The sequence below is a fragment of the Podarcis tiliguerta genome, assembly GCF_965153285.1.
Source record: "Podarcis tiliguerta genome assembly, chromosome: 16".
Classification (NCBI taxonomy): Eukaryota; Metazoa; Chordata; class Lepidosauria; order Squamata; family Lacertidae; genus Podarcis; species Podarcis tiliguerta.
This window is the reverse complement of record NC_139549.1, coordinates 36,179,254-36,196,810: the sequence shown is the minus strand read 5'-3', so window position 1 is coordinate 36,196,810 and position 17,557 is coordinate 36,179,254. Positions and strand designations below refer to the sequence as shown.

Genomic DNA, 17,557 nt, shown 5'->3' with positions numbered 1-17,557 from the left:
CTGTATCGATGGGGTTTTGCAGCAAATAAAAGAGGTTCGTGGGGGGGGGGGTTGCGAACACTATTTAATGTGAAGAGATGCTTCAAAGTGACCATGTTAATTTTATCTCATTCAAGGCCCAGTTGCAGAAGGGGGACATTTTATTTCCCAAACACTGAATTCTTTCCTCATCTTGCTCCTTCCCCAAGACATGCATTGTTAGGGTCTGTAAGGAACTAGGCTATGTGAAGGGACATATTATCCATTCTGGTTGTAAGTCCATTTGGGAATGGAGGAGATTCCAAATGCAGAGGTGTTGTTGTTTAGTCATTCAGTCGTGTCCGACTCTTCGTGACCCCATGGACCAGAGCACGCCAGGCCCTCCTGTCTTCCACTGCCACCCGCAGTTTGGTCAGATTCATGTTTGTAGCTTCGAGAACACTGTCTAACCATCTCGTCCTCTGTCGTCCCCTTCTCCTTGTGCCCTCCATCTTTCCCAACATCAGGGTCTTTTCCAGTGAGTCTTCTCTTCTCATGAGGTGTCCAAAGTATTGGAGCCTCAGCTTCACGATCTGTCCTTCCAGTGAGCACTCAGGGCTGATTTCCTTAAGAATGGACGCATTTGATCTTCTTGCAGTCCATGGGACTCTCAAGAGTTTCCTCCAGCACCATAATTCAAAAGCGTCAATTCTTCGGCGATCAGCCTTCTTGATGGTCCAGCTCTCACTTCCAATGCAGAGGTGGTACCCTCCAAATGTTGGTGGACTACAGCTCCTATCAGCCCCAGCCTGAGTGGCCCATGGCCAGGGATGATGATGGGAATTGTGGTTCACCAACACCCGGCGTGCTCCACATTGGCCATCCCTAGTGTGGTGGTTAAAGCCGTGGTTTCCAAACTGAGTTCTGGGTGGGGACTATCAGAAGCTTGCCAGAGGTTTCTAAATGCAAAGACTGACCACCATTGTGCAAGCATGTCCGTTGCTACCCATCTTTCCCTTCAGTGTTCAGCCACAGGTGAATCATGGGGACACCTCAAGCCACTGATCTGCATCTTAGGAACATGGGAAGCTTCCTTACGTTGAGTCGGAACATTAATCTGTCTTGCTCAACATGGTTTACATGGACTGGCAGTGGCTCTCCATGGCTTCAGGTAGGAGTCTCTCTCAGCCCTACCTGGGCTGCCAGGAATTAAACCAGGGGCCTCCTTCATCAAGAGCAGATTCCTTGTGATGGAGCTATGGCCTTCCTCATACTTCCACCCCCAAGCATCTGGGTCCCAGTGCTGGTTTGCAGACTGACCTCTAAGATTCCATCAGTGTTTCTACTGCCATGCAAATATATTGGCCCAAAACTCTAATAAATAAAATGTGTCTGAAAAGTTCTTCAGGTGGGGCAAAAAGATAAGAGCAGCTCTCTGTTCTTTCTCCTCACCCTCTGGAATCAGAAAGAGAGGGGATTGTTTGCATTTTCAGCTCTTTTAACTTTTAAGTTCTGTGTTCTCATTTCTAGTTCTGAGGAAAAAAGTCTTCTACATGCTTAATTCATTAGTGACACAATGCACATCATCTTCAGTTTGTCTAACTTTCTTAAGCAGATATGGGGAACTTTGGCCCGCTTGAGGTAACCGAACTACAGCTCCTACCATCCTCCGACAGTCTGGATAAATCTGCATTTGTGCAAATGTATGGCATGCCAAGTCTCTAAAGTACCCCAGATGTGAGGCAGCAACAAGCCTACCTAACAAAAACTCTGGGAGCTCAAGGGCAGAGCAACTGTTTCGCATGCAGAAGGTGCCTGGCTCCATTCCCGGGCGATTCTGCAGGCAGAGCTGGGAGTGCCTCCTGTCTGAAACCCTGGAAAGCCCTTGCCAGTCCGTGTTTATACAGTACTGAACTGGATGGACAAAGGCTTAGATGTTGCTATTTAAGGGGAAGAGCCGTAGCTCAGTGGGAAAGTGTCAGATCTGGGAGGCCAGAGTTCAAATCCCACACACGGCTATGAAGCTCACTGGGTGACCTTGGGCCAGTCACTGCCTCTCAGACAAACCTGCCTCACAGATTTGTTGAGGGGATAAAATGAGGAGGAGAACCATGTATGCCACCTGGAGCTCCTTTGAGAAACCAGGTAGAACATCAATGCAATAATAAGATAAATAAACTTATGTCTCCCCTGAGTCCTTTGGCCTGGCTGGAAGGTGTTCTTGGAACTTTTACGATGCCTCTTGCTTGTCTGGATGGAGGACAGAGAGGAGGTTGTGTGAGAGGATGTGAAAACTAGTCTGTTGCTGAAAGGTTAAAACTTACGTTTGCTGCACCACCCACTTATTCCTCTGGCACGGCCCACAACCTTCATGTGGCCCTCAGAAGTTGTCCAGAAGGGAATGTGGCCCTTGTGCTGTAAAGAGAGTTCTCTATCCCAGATCTACTCTGATTGGCAGCAGCTCTCCAGGGTCACTGCTAAAGGTCTTCCCTCCATCTAGCTCATCCCTGTAACTGGATTCACGTTGGATCCTCAGCATCTCAAGGTAGGGCTGTGAAAGACTCCTGCCTGAAACCTTGGGTATATGGGACAACAGTGTGATGTGGCACAATGCAGAATCTTACATTCTTGAGCTATTTTTCTGGAGTCTCTCTCTTTTATTCTAGCACAGTGATGGCCAAACTCGGCCCTCCAGCTGTTGGGACTACAACGCCCATCATCCCTGACTACTGGTCCTGTTAGCTACGGATGATGGGATGATGGGCTGATGGGAGCTTGACTCCAAGAGCATCAGAAGAGCCACGTGGTTCTGTACACCTGCACCAGAATAATGGAATCAGAGAATTGTGGAGTTGGAAAGGATCCCAAGGGCCATTGGTCTAACCTCCTGCAATGCTGGAATATCAGCTAAAGCATCCATGACTGACAGCCATCCCAGCTCTGCTTACAAACCTCCGAGGAAGGAGAGTCCACCACCTCTCCTGGGAGTCCATTCGACTGTCAAACAGCTCTTACCACGAGCAAGTTCTTCCTGATGTTGAGTAGACATCTTTCCTGTAACTTGAAGCCATTGGTTCGGGTTCTACCCTCTGGACCATGAGAAAGGAAACTCGCTCTATCTTTCACATGACCACCTTTTATATATTTGAAAATGGCTATCCTATCTCCTCCCCATCTCCTCTTCCCCAGGCTAAGCATACCCAGCTCCCTCAACCGTTCCTCAAAAGCTAGGTTTCCAGACCCTTGATCATCTTCGTTGCCCTTCTCTGCACACGTTCCAGCTTGTCAATAGCCCATTTCTGCTTAGTATTTGTAGACTGTTTGGGATTTCTTTTGCTTTTGCTGTCCACTTTTTTTTTATCCACAAGAGAACATTGACCTCTCTGTCAGGGGAAAAGAAGAAGTATCTTCCCTGCCACTGTGTTCTCCCAGCCATGTGTTAGTCTTTTGTTCTACACACTGCTTTTAAAATGCAAATTTTGCCCTCCTTTTGTAATCCTGGAGTGAGTTTATGTGGGGATTGCATGTAGCTGGGAATTTTGCATGCATTAACCCTGCAGGATTAGGCCCTTGCTGATCAAAGCTTGGAAAGCATGTGTTTACACTACACTTGGTGTGATGGGTTGGCTTGAGGGTCACCAACTGTTGCCGCTTTGTCTGGCGGGGACTCCTTGAACAAGGACGTGACAGGCAGAAATTCAGCAGCTAAACTCCTAGCATAGAGGCAACAGGGGGAAGCTTCTGCCTGCTGTGCCTCTGTTAAAGGCACAAGAGCCATGTCCAGGGGAGGAGGGGAGAAGCTGGCAACCTTCGTCAAGCACATTATCTGTTTTCTGATGGTTGATTTGGTGCTCTTGTCAAACAAACCTGCTTCCACAAACGACCAGGAAAGTAGCAGAGAAATACAGTGAGATAGGTAAAACTTGCTTGACACAACATTGTCAGACCTCCCTGCAAGATAGATAGATAAAAACTTCATTCGCATTAGCCAATGGCCATAGCAACAATAAAACATTACAGCATATGCAGAAAGGGAAATTTGATATAAGAGCACAATTTAAAGTCCTGAACCAGCAGTCAGTCAGTGGCCCTTATTCTCATTGCCTCTGCTATGAACCTAGCAACCTTTGCTGTTATCTGCTCATTTTGATCTGATAGAAGAAAGGACATTGTGGCAGTGGCTGAGCACTCTGGGATGGTTAGTACGAGTGGGGTGATGATCTCGTTCCTCAGGTCTTTGTAGAGAGTGCAAGACAGGAGGACGTGTGCCACTGTTTCGATGCTGCCATCTCCACAGGGGCAAAAACATTTCTCAGGCGGGATCTTTTGGAATCGACCCTCAAGTACCGCAGATGGCAAAACATCCTCCCTACAAACAAATCAAGATGAAAGCTCAATAAATATGTTTATTTATTCATTATTTTCATTTATTAAATTTGTCAGGTCTCCAGAGCAACCCAAAGCAACTTATAACCAAACAAATAGGCAATAAACCCCACACAGATACATTAAAACTAAGAGGAAAGAGAAATGCATTAGAAACATACAAGCAACTTCTGAAAGGCCGCAGAGAGTTCAAGGCCAAAGACCTGGGAGAAAGAGGAATGCTTTTGTATGGTACCTAAAGATATGCAGTGAAGGCACCAAGCGAATCTCTCTAGGAAGAGCATTGCATAAATGTGGAGCCACCACAGAAAAGGCCCACTCTCATGTTGCTACCCTGTGGACCTCATGTGGAGGAGGAACACAAAGAAGGGCCTCAGATGGTGATTGCAGGGTCACACAAAAACACACACTGCCGAAAGTATCCTGGTAAAAGCTACTTTATTAGATAACAGCTTCAATCCTGAACACACTAACTACAGAGTGACAGGTTTCACATATGGTGGACCTGCCGGAAGGTCGAAGAGTTCTGGAATGACATCTACTCAGAACTAAAAATAATGTTAAAGGTAAATTTTCCTTAAAAAACCAGAAACATTTATTTTGAGTATTACAGGTACAGATATCCCCAAGAGCTTAAGAAATTATTTTCTGTATGCAACCGTGTCCGCAAGGGTGCTTATTGCGTCATATTGGAAAAATGACAAACTTCCTACTAGAAATGAATGGTTACTCAAACTTACAGAACATGCAGAATTAGTCTCTCTTTCCGAAAGAATCAGAGACAAACCCAGACAGGAGTTCCTTCTAGAATGGGATAACTTCAAGAACTATTTGAAAAATAGTTGTGATATAAGCACGGTAGTTGCCTTTGAATGATCTCTGTAAATGATACATATAAAGGAAAATGACATCAAAATAGAAAAGAGAATTTTTACAAATAATAATGACAATTTGAAGTAATATGTTTATTACAAAGGGAAACATGGAGAGAATGGGAGGTCTTATGTTTGTGTAGAAAACACCTAGTTGAAATTATATGTAATTTTCTTTGTGAACATAGATATCCTTATTGGACCGGCTGAAATGAAGATAACTACATGTTGTATATATATATGAAAAGTGATTAATAAAGCATTAAAAAAACCAACAACTACATAGGAACTTCTCTATGAACCCAGAGGAGTTTGCCTGCAAGTAAACAGATGCCTGGATTAGAATCACGCTGTCCAACTGCAATCCTAAATACATCTTCCTGGGAGGAAGACACATTGAAATCAATGGGATTGATGTCTGTATTCCACCAAGTCCCTTTAAAACCATTGGGGTTTACCTCCAAGTAAACAGCATACCCTCCAAGTACCCCTATTTTCCAGGGACAGTCCATGATTTACAGAAACCACCCCAGGTTTTGATCTGATCCCAAAATGTCCCACTTTTTCTTAGGACATCCCAATTTTCATCAACGAAATGCTGGAGGGTATGGCAGGGCATCCCTATTTTAGAAATGTTTGTGGGTATAGAATTATGTGACCCCTCAGCCAAGAAGTTAAGTAACTATACAACCATTATTTTTAACCCTGATTCTGTGTTCCCAGTTTGGTGTCATCTGCAAATTGGATGTAAGGTAAAGGTAAAGGGACCCCTGACCATTAGGTCCAGTCGTGACCAACTCTGGGGTTGCGGCACTCATCTCGCTTTATCGGCCGAGGGAGCTGGCGTACAGCTTCCGGGTCATGTGGCCAGCATGACTAAGCCGCTTCTGGCAAACCAGAGCAGCGCACGGAAATGCCGTTTACCTTCCCGCCAGAGTGGTACCTATTTATCTACTTGCACTTTGACATGCTTTCGAACTGCTAGGTTGGCAGGAGCAGGGACCGAGCATTACCATTAAAATGGTGTGTTTGCACCACGTCATGCAATCAATTATGTGGGGCGAGTCTTAACTGCTCCCCCCAATATTTTATTCAAGTTTGCACCCCTGCTACTGACACAGCCACCCCCTGAGCAATGTCAACAGCAATGCTGCAAAGGATTCTGGAAACTGAGGGTACAGATTTACTCTGTGGAAGAATAAGAGCTATCGTTGCCGTCTTGTTCCTGTATAACTTTGAAAGGCGGCAGTCTCCAGTTTTGCTCGAGCGCCTTGTTTCCTTGCAAAAATGGCTGCTCTTGAGTGCTGGGGGTTTATAGCAGGCTCTCAGTTCTCTTCCCTTAACAATTGCATGTTGGAAATGCAACCTCCTTCAGATAAGAATGCTGGCTCCCTGAAGCAAAGGCTTTCTCCAGACATTCACATTCTGATTTTCACTCTCCACACAGGAGAGGTAAACTTGTAACCTGGGAAAAGGAAAAGAAACAGACCCAACAAGGGGCCTGAGTTAATTTCATTTGCATGACAAAAAGATCCTTAGATTTGGGAACAAGGCGATGCCTTTTGAAATGCACAATCCCTTCTGTTGTCGGCTGGAGAGGAAAGAGGCCACGGAACTGGAAGATCAGGGCTCCCTCCTCAAAGGAAAAAATATATACAAACGGGGAGAGGAGAGAGGTGGGGGGGAGAGGCAGGGTGGGCCTTGTTTTGTGTGGAGTGTATCCCAGTCTTTCCAAAACTTAGGCTACTGAAGCACACTCTCCCCCACCCCACCCCTAAATTAAAATAAATAGCAATGCTTCGTTCTTTCATCTGAAGAGAAATAAATCTAAAACTGGAAGATTAGTCTGCAGCAGGGACTCATGCAGAGACAAACACCATGGCAGCCTTCTTTGCTCAGTTCAAACACTGAAAAGGACTGAATGATCCAGTTGCAATCAAAGCAAGCACATTCCAAATTTCCCCACCCCACTGGAGGCTGTTTGAGAGGCAGTAAGGATCAAATCACCCAGAGATGCAACAGGCAGCCTCCTCTGCAGATGAGTACTTGGGGCACACGGGAATCGTCATTTATAAGTTTTCTACGAAGCCTTTCAATCGAGCCAAAGTAACAATTTATATTACTGACAGTAAGAGCTGTTCGACAGTGGAATTTGCTGCCAAGGAGTGTGGTGGAGTCTCCTTCTTTGGAGGTCTTTAAGCAGAGGCTTGACAACCATATGTCAGGAGTGCTCTGATGGTGTTTCCTGCTTGGCAGGGGGTTGGACTCGATGGCCCTTGTGGTCTCTTCCAACTCTATGATTCTATGATTCTATATTTATTTGATAGCTTACAGTACACCATACAGTACCTGGTGTGCTTGCACAATGTGGCCCCATTTGCACTCTGCATTTAAAGCACTGGTAAAGGTAAAGGGACCCTGACCATTAGGTCCAGCCATGACCGACACTGGGCTTGCGGCGCTCATCTCGCTTTACTGGCCGAGGGAGCTGTCGTACAGCTTCCGGGTCATGTGGCCAGCATGACTAAGCCGCTTCTGGCGAACCAGAGCAGCGCACGGAAATGCCGTTTACCTTCCCGCCAGAGCAGTACCTATTTATCTACTTGCACTTTGACGTGCTTCCAAACTGCTAGGTTGGCAGGAGCAGGGACTGAACAACGGGAGCTCACCCTGTCACGGGGATTCGAACCACCAACTTTCTGATCGGCAAGTCCTAGGCTCTGTGGTTTAACCCACAGCACCACCCACGTCCCTAAAGCACTGTTACATGACTTTAATTGACCCACGACATTGCAGAGTTGTTAGGATATCCTTCTGCCCCTCAAAGAACTACAGTTGACAGAGCAGCCTAACAATCACTTCCTCTTCCCAGGGAACTCTGAACTGTAGCTCTGTCAGGGGAATAGGGGTAGGTGTCGCCTAACAACTCTCAGCACCCTTGACAAACTACACTTCCCAGAATTCTTTGGGGGAAGCCATGATCATTTAACAGACCCTCTCAGTGTCCCTATTTTCCAGGGACAGTCCTCGATTTGCAGAAGCTATATCCTGGTTTCTGATTTGATCCCAGAATGTCCCGCTTTTCCTTAAAAAAGGTAAAGGACCCCTGACAATTAAACCCAGTTACAGACAACTGGGGTTGCAGTGCTCATCTTGCTTTACAGGCCGAGGGAGCTGGAGTTTGTCCTCAAACAATTTTTCTGGGTCATGTGGCCAGCATGACTAAGCCGCTTCTGGCAAAATCAGAGCAGCGCACGGAAACGCCGTTTACCTTCCCGCTGGAGGGGTACCTATTTATCTACTTGCACTTTCAAACTGCTAGGTTGGCAGGAGCTGGGACCGAGCAATGGGACCTCACCTGTCACGGGGATTCGAACCACCAACCTTCCAATCGGCAAGCCCTAGGCTCAGTGGTTTAGACCACAGCACCACCTGAGTCCCTCCGCTTTTCCTTAGCACGTCCGTATTCTCATTGGAGAACTGTTGGATGGTATGGAGTTGGGAACCCAACAGCTTCTGATGAGGGCCACAATTTGCCTGCCATAGGAGAGTCAAGACTGCCAGCTCATCTTCCAGCCCTTTCCATCACTTACAAATGTCAAATCTGACTGTTGCCCTTGCTTTGATGATAGCGGTGATGGTGCAAAAATCCACCCCCCGTTTGATTCATCTGTTTGGCATGGCAAAACAACGGCCACAAGACACCCTAAACTCATTTTGGTGGAGCTCTCCTTTGGTTTATTCTCTCCTCCTTGAAGCACCCCACCTATTCATTAGGCTGCACGCTTGTAATCTTAGCCCAGCCGAAAGTGTCGTGTCGCCGGGATGTTGCAGAGAACCGCAAAAACGAGTCTTTCTCATTATCTGCCGGCTCGAGCAAAGAGCGTAAATAAAAAGCACAGGGAATGTGGAAAACGGTGCTGGTGAGATCCAAAATGCATTCAAGCCAATGGAAATAATTCATAATTGCTCTGCAGCAGCCGGTCTGTCCGTGTGGCCTACATCTCTGCCTTTGTCTCCTTCCACACCCTGCCTGCCACGGTTGCTGTCGTAGTCTGCCGGCTTAGACTTCCACCCTCCCTCACCTGCCTCAGGACTGGTGCCCTATTTTCACACTTAAAGATGCTCCCCCCTCCTCCTCGTCCTTATGCCTTTCACAATTGTCTAGGAGCGATCTGCTGCTTCAGTTTCCCAGCATGCAGTGCTCCCCTCCCAGAGTGAAAGGCAGTGTGGAGTAGTGGTTAGAGCACATGAGTGGTGGTTGGGGGGGATGAGACACTTTAGGGATCAAAGGGAGGAAGTCCAAGACATTTTGCTATCTGAAACAAAGGACCAGACGGCAACCCAAAGCTGGCCAGATGGACAGCTGAACTTTAGAGTGCCTCCATGCTGCCAGCATTTTGTAGAAGAGATTCAGGCATGTATCAGGAATTTAGGTTTGCATAATTAAAGTGGATTGAAACATTCCATGTGCAAAAAATCCACTTGTGTGTTTGTTTAATGCATTGAAAAAAATGTGGGATGAATGAATGATGATTAATGTGTAAAGGCCCTGGAAGCAAATTAGGATGAATGCTCAGTAATGGCCGGCATAGTCTAACCACCGTGTAAGGTCTGATGAAGTACCAAACAAGGACCAAAGTGAATGATGAGCTGGGTTCCCAAACCAGAGTCAGGGCAGCAAGGACCGACTTCGCTAAGGGCTCTCCTATGTCCACTTGCAAGAGAACACCCACCAATACACTTCTATGGTTAGCAGGGGTAGCTGTACCTATAGATCAAGGGTATGGAAGCTTTGTCAGCCCAAGCGTCACCTTCCCTACATTCCAGTAGAAGGCAGGAAGTGATGCAAAAGTGGGCGGAGCAACAAATGTAAATCCTACAGCCAAAAGGAGGGTGCCAAGCAATGTTGGTGAGGGAGGGAGGGTTAGGGTTGCCATACGTCTGAAATTTCCCAGGAATAGCCAGAACCTGACCCTCAGAAAATTGTTTAATGTCCAGGAAAATCCGGACATCTGGCAACCCATGTTGGAAGTGCAGATTTTGTCGAATTTCCTTTAAAATAACTCAAACCTTCATAATTTCTTTGGCTCAGCAAAACAACTTTGAAAAAAAAACCAGTTTGACCACTTTTGTGTCCGGATTTTCACTGTTTGAAATATGACAACCCTAATGGATACTGCTGGAAATGTACTGTGCATGCATGTCCATGCATGAAAGGGTTAACCTGAGCCCTGAGCTCAAGTTCCCAGTGGGTGGAGCATAGCAGACCCCCAGCAGCCTTTGTTTTCTCCCTTTTCCTCTCTCTGTTGCTTCCTGGAAGAAAGGATCCATGCAGCTTGGCTTCCAGTTTAGCAAACACTGCATGTGAATGAAAAATATCTCTAAAAATCTATTTCTACAGCCTGGTGTACAATTCTTGTCATAAGGAAACCAAGTTCTTTCTTTTACAGTCATTTGGAACCTTTTTTTTCTTACTGCCAATAGATGGAGACTTGTTTGCTGTAATTTCTGAAACTCTGAGAGTATTTACAAAGCTATGTGTCTGTGATTTATTCTAGCCTAAGCATTTCTCTCTCTCCAAAATGCCCATCAGTGGCTCTGGCTCCACCTACTGTTTAGGCCTTCCACCACAGAGTGGGCACGAGCAGGAATGGTTCAGGGCGTCTTGCCACTGTAGGCAAAATTCCCCTCCACTGCCCCTACTCTGCCCACACCATTGCAACCCCCACTGCCACCAGCCCCACCATCACAACTGCACCCTCATCTGCATCTGCACCCAGACTGCCAGGGTGACACAGCAGCAAGGGCACAGCTTTAGTGGTGAGTGCAAGGGTGCTGTGGAAGCAACCACAGTGGTGCAGGTGAAGCCACAGCAGGGCTGGCAGCGGAGCAGCAATGGGTGTGGGGCAGGAGTTGGATCTGTTGCCTGAGGCACATTGCTTTGCCCTGCCGCATGGATGCACCAGCCTTGAATATCCCAAGTAAGCAGGGACAGGACTGCACCACAAACCTGTTAGTTTTTAAGGTGCCCCTATACTCTTTCTTTTGGGACGTGGGTGGCGCTGTGGGTTAAACCACAGAGCCTAGGGCTTGCCAATCAGAAGGCCGGTGGTTCGAATCCCCATGATGGGGTGAGCTCCCGTTGCTCGGTCCCTGCTCCTGCCAACCTAGCAGTTCGAAAGCACGTCAAAGTGCAAGTAGATAAATAGGTACCTCTCCGGCAGGAAGGTAAACGGCGTTTCTGTGCGCTGCTCTGGTTCACCAGAAGCAGCTTAGTCATGCTGGCCACATGACCTGGAAGCTGTACCCCGACTCCCTCGGCCAGTAAAGCGAGATGAGCGCCGCAATCCCAGAGTCGGCCACGACTGGACTTAATGGTCAGGGGTCCCTTTACCTATACCTATACCCTACACATGCGGGTGGCGCTGTGGGTTAAACCACAGAGCCTAGGACTTGCCAATCAGAAGGTTGGCGGTTTGAATCCCCGCAACTGGGTGAGCTCCCATTGCTCGATCCCTACTCCTGCCAACCTAGCAGTTCGAAAGCACGTCAAAGTGCAAGTAGATAAATAGGTACTGCTCCAGCGGGAAGGTAAACAGCATTTCCGTACGCTGCTCTGGTTCACCAGAAGCGGCTTAGTCATGTTGGCCACATGTACGCCAGCTCCCTTGGCCAATAAAGCGAGATGAGCGCCACAACCCCAGAGTCAGCCACGACTGGACCTAATGGTCAGGAGTCCCTTTATCTTTCTTATACTCTTTCTCACAGTAAGTGTCAGAATAAGCATTTTGTTGTGGTGGTGTTCTAAAGACTAAGAAGGGACCTTCTCCCCTACATTCTGTTTCGCTATAACCTGATACAGCCCAAGACGTTAAACTCCCCACAAGAAGATACTTGCTGACTCTGGGAGCTGGAAAGAGGATCCTACTGGTGGCCTAGTTTCTTGCAGTGGGGAAGGGTTCATGCAGAACAGCAGGAGAGAGAAAATTCACCCAGAAAAAGCCATTGCATTTTTCATTGCTCCCAAAGGTACAGAGAACATCGGCAGAGCTGTACAACGTGTATTGTATTTTCAAAGGCAAGAAGTCCGTGTTGTACCCTCCAGCCGGCACCATGTGTGAAATTGCAAGGAGGAAAGGAGGAGGAGGAAGGTAATTGCATCCTTAATTACTGGCTTGAACATGCAATTAGCTAATTTGGGGCACCTAAGTGTATCCTTCCCAGTCTAGTTGCACCTGCTCTGAAAGCAACAGGGCCCAATATCTTCATCTGGAGGTATCTTAGTCTAGTTGGTGATTTTAGGCAATGGATAGAGTAGAGGGGAAGGAGACCCCCAAGGCTGCTTTAGCTCTTTACCACCCCCAAACTGTGTTTTCCCTTAGCTGACATCACAAGCTGCATGACCTCATTAAGTTCCAGAGCGAATGAGCCAGTGTCCCTTGGTTAAAAGAACACCACAGTATACCAGACCACTTATTTTGCAAAGTCAAAAATGAAATGTTTGTCATGGGGTTAGGGACAGACTTCTATGGTCTATTGCAGGGGGTTAGGAATCCAGGGTTATAATGATAATAATAATAATAATAATAAAGGAATCCGGGGTTCAGGGGCCATATTAACTTACTTTATTTAGAACTTTTTGGGGGACAGTACTCACCAGAATGGAGTACTGGCTAGGCTTTTATTTGGCAAAGTTGTTGATCTTTTTTATTTTTTGAGATTTTTTATTGATAATTGCAGTATTCAGACATATGACAACCCTGGTATCACACCACTTTAAACAGTCATGGCTTTTCCCAAAGAATGCTGGGAACTGTAGTTTTCAAAGGGTGCTGAGAGTTGCTAGACCCCTATTCTCCTCACAGGGCCGTAATTCTCAGAGTTCCCTGGGAAGAGGGGTCGACCATTAAATCACTCTGTAAATTGTGGCTCTACGTGGGGAAATGCGGTCTCCTAGCAACTCTCTGCACCTTAAAAAAAACTACAGTTCCCAGGATCATTTGGGTGAAGCCATAGAATAAAGGAATTGTAGAGTTGGGAGGGACAATGAGAACCATCTAGTCCAATGCCCTGCAATGCAGGAATCTTTTGCCCAACATGGGACTCAAACCCATGACCCTGAGATTAAGAGTGTCATGCAGGCATAGGCAAACTCGGGCCTCCAGATGTTTTGGGACTACAACTCCCATCATCCTTGACCACTGGTCCTGTTAGCTAGAGATCATGGAAGTTGTAGTCCCAAAACATCTGGAGGTCCGAGTTTGCCTATGTCCGCTCTACCAACTGAGCTATTGCATGTCTTTTAAAAGTTGTATGATGCTGCTTTAAATGTATAGTGCAGATGGGGCATAATTCTAGTTTTTGTTTGGTTGGTTTTTTGACTCTCATTTTTATTTTACTTTCCAGAACAGCACCGTCTCCGTTTTCATTTCCAAAAGAGGGATTACCCAAAAAAAAAAAGAAAGATATTTGGTCCCAGGTGTCGCAGGAAAAAAGAGCAACGGGTCAAGCGCTTCCAAAGGCCGTTGCCTCAAGGCCGGGACACTTCGACCTTCCCAAGGAATTGCCAAGGTGTCATTGCTCCTTGACAAGCCGCCCGTGGAGAAGGTAAGGAAACCAGAAGTCATGCTGGCGGTTTGAATAAGCCATTCCTATTTATATTATTTTTTTATTAATTTACAACAAAACAAAACATACATTAATTTCACATTCATTTTTTCCAAATCTTTCTTTTTGGACTTCCTTCAGCTTTTCCGTAAATCTTTTGTAGTCATTATTAATTTACGCATTTCCTTTGTTCATATTGTCATTATTTGAATCTTTTTCCTCTACTCCCTTTTAACAATACCTCTCACATTTCACAGTGCTCTTTTAAAACCTTCTAGTGTTATTTGACCATCACTTACACTCTCCAGATATTCAACAAATTTTCCCCAGTCTTCTGTAAACCTTTGGTCTCTTAAGTATCTAATCTTTCCGGTCATCTTATCCAATTCAGCATAGTCTAACAACTTTGATCTCCAGTCTTCTATCGTCGGTATTTCTTGTTGTTTCCATTTTTGTGCCAGTAACACCCTTGCAGCCGTCACTGCATATTGGAGAAATATGAATAAGCCATTCCTAAGCCCATTCCTGACCTGAGAATAATGGGCCACGTCTTCCTTTTGAAGATGACTGAGAAGAAGACATCCAACCCAAAGCCAGCACCCACTTGACGGCGGAGTCAGCCAAGCACCAGTCCCACTTCCTGCCCAAATCTCCCTCTGACACCATCTTGGCCACCACCTCCTGCTCCTCATAATTCTAGTTTTGTCCCCATCCTTTTCCCTGCTGAGTTCTACAAGGGTAACACTGAGATGTAGGAGGAATGCCCCATTCACACATATGCACCACCCTCCACTCCCTAGTAGGGTGCAATTATTGTGGCATTTGGTTTCATAAAGGACAGCTCATTTCATCTGACCCCCCCCCCCCTTCCAGATCATAGAATCATAGAGTTGGAAGAGACCACAAGGGCCATCGAGTCCAACGCGCTGCCAAGCAGGAAACACCATCAGAGCACTCCTGACATATGGTTGTCAAGCCTCTGCTTAAAGACCTCCAAAGAAGGAGACTCCACCACACTCCTTGGCAGCAAATTCCACTGTCGAACAGCTCTTACTGTCAGGAAGTTCTTCCTAATGTTTAGGTGGAATCTTCTTTCTTGTAGTTTGGATCCATTGCTCCGTGTCCGCTTCTCTGGAGCAGCAGAAAACAACCTTTCTCCCTCCTCTATGTGACATCCTTTTAGATATTTGAACATGGCTATCATATCACCCCTTAACCTCCTCTTCTCCAGGCTAAGCATGCCCAGCTCCCTTAGCCATTCCTCATAAGGCATCGTTTCCAGGCCTTTGACCATTTTGGTTGCCCTCCTCTGGACACGTTCCAGTTTGTCAGTGTCCTTCTTGAACTGTGGTGCCCAGAACTGGACACAGTACTCCAGGTGAGGTCTGACCACAGCAGAATACAGTGGCACTGCAGATGTTTTGGAGTAGAAGTCCCATCAGCCCCAGTATCTGGAGGGTACCAGGAAACCTAGTTTAGCCCCTGTCCAAATGTGGCCTGACTTTTCTGTATTTTATTTTGTCTGCCATCAACCTGCATTTGCCAACGAAGCTCATTTAGTTGCACATAGATCAGGCTTCCTAAACCTCAGCCCTCCTGACAATTCCCATCATCCCTGACCACTGGTCCTGCTAGCTAGGGATCATGGGAGTTGTAGGCCAAAAACATCTGGAGGGCTGAGGTTGAGGAAGCCTGACATAGATGAACAAAGCCAGCCAACATTGCAGATCAAAGATGGAAGAGCCTGCGCTAGCAAACGCAACTCATCAATACTTTACTCAATTTTTTTTATTAAAAAATCAATACTTTACTCCCACACAACTGGAGGGCTGGAATGGGAGGAGATCGAAGGCTGGGACATCAGTGTGAAGGGCAGAAATAGCCTCATACCATCTCAGGATTTCCATGCTGCCTGAACAGTCAACCCCAAACTGGTTGAACATGGCACTAAATCATTAAGAGAGACATAAAACTTTCAAGCCAGGCTGGTCACATCAAAGACTCAAACTGCTGTGTTGCCGTGGGAGGGAGAGAACAAGAAAAACGAACTGTGTGACCCATGTTGGGCAATTCCTCCATGATTTGTGGGGTGAGAATGACCTTCCCTACCAATGAGTTAGAAGATTGGTCCATGAGCCCTAGAAAGATACTGGCCCAACTAGGCAGGATGCACAACTTGGAAAGCTCTAAAAGGGGCTAGTTATAATAGCTCAAGTTCAACATGTACCCCAATAAATAATTCAAGTTCATGGTTGTCCCTTTGCAAAATGAATTAGTTCAGTTCGTGTTCAGTTCACAGTTCAAGTTTTTAAAAAATCAGCATTCAGAATGTTACAAGCAGCTGTGCTGAAGCACAAAATACTGGTATACCTAAGACAACTTAGAAAACATCAAAACTGTTAGTATAAGAAGCCCTTAACAACTTGGGACCAAGATTGACTTACCCCATGTATGGCCACTTTACTGCGTTGATTGGCAAAGCCAGCAGGTGCCGTAATACCTGCTCCACATTTGCAAGAAATCAATATTTTAGTGCGGCAGCACCTACACTTGGGAACTTCCTGTCTATTGAGATCAATCAGGCACCTTCACTGTACTCTTCTGGCCACTCACAAAAAAACATTTTTGTTTAGTCAAGACTACCCAGATGTCTAGAAAGTTTCAGCAAATATAATAATAATTATTATTATTTTGATGCAAGTTTTAATCTGTATTTTGTCTACTGTTATTTCAACTTTTTAAGTCTTAAATTGTTATCACTTGCTGTAATGGTTCTAGGGGTTGCTCGTGCGTAAGCCGGTGCAAACACCTGGCTGGGTTGCCTGAGTGAACCTTTTCTGTCCAGACAGCCACTCACCTGTGGCTGACTCAATCGCTGGCAGAATCCGTCAGTGGGCGTTTCTTAAACTTCTTCCAGCAAAGAAGCTCTTTGACGCCTAGTCTTCTCCTACTCTCTCTGCGCGAAAGCCTTCTGCGCAAGGAGGGCGTAGGCAGCAGAGGACCCCTACTCTCCCCGCTGGTCCCAGGCAAGGAGTCATGGGACCGCCTCGCCGCTTCCCCCATCTGCCCCCCTTCTCCACTGGTGCTACGCTGATTCTCTTCCCCAGAAGATGGGCTGCCTCTCCCAATCCCGGGACGCTCTCTGGAATGCCTCTGGATCTTGTTCTCTCCCTCCGGCACTGATGGCAGTTCCCTGACACTTACAGATAATTTTTCATCTTTATCTTTTTTGTAAACTACTTTGTGATTGTTGGGTTTTTTTAATAATTAAAAAATCAAGCGATGTTTAAATTTAATAAAATAAAATAATAAAATTAATTATAACCATTTAGTTTAAAGGCCGAAAGAATCTAAAGTAATTTTTTTTAAAAAAAATAACATGTTACATAATGAACTTGAACTAGAAATCATTCAGAGTTCTACCCCAAAACGAACTTAGCTCACGTTCAGTTCACCCAGCATTTATGGGAACTACATTCAGGTGCAGTTTTTGAGATTTCCGATCTAATTCGGTGAACTTCATTGAACCAAACTGTTCCATTCCAAGCACTGTGTTGGTGAATGGATCAGACACAGATCTGCCCCTATAATGTAGAAAACTGCGGATAGTGGTGGGGATGTGATCTGACATCAAAAGGAGTCTGTACATACAACAGCCATACAAGAAATGTGTAAAATAACTAAGCAAGTAATAGACATCACCCCAGAATTGGCCCTACTAAACATCTTCC

At 46.0% G+C, this 17,557-nt stretch overlaps 1 pseudogene across 1 annotated transcript; it reads right to left on the bottom strand.

Annotated features, from left to right (window-relative positions):
- Nucleotides 1–13,793: 13,793 nt before the first annotated feature.
- On the bottom strand, nucleotides 13,794–14,492 carry LOC310665928 (MICOS complex subunit MIC10-like; annotated as a pseudogene). Its single transcript has 2 exons — nucleotides 14,340–14,492; nucleotides 13,794–13,870 (listed from the first exon to the last, which is right to left on the bottom strand). The product of its transcript is annotated as an MICOS complex subunit MIC10-like (transcript).
- Nucleotides 14,493–17,557: the final 3,065 nt, after the last annotated feature.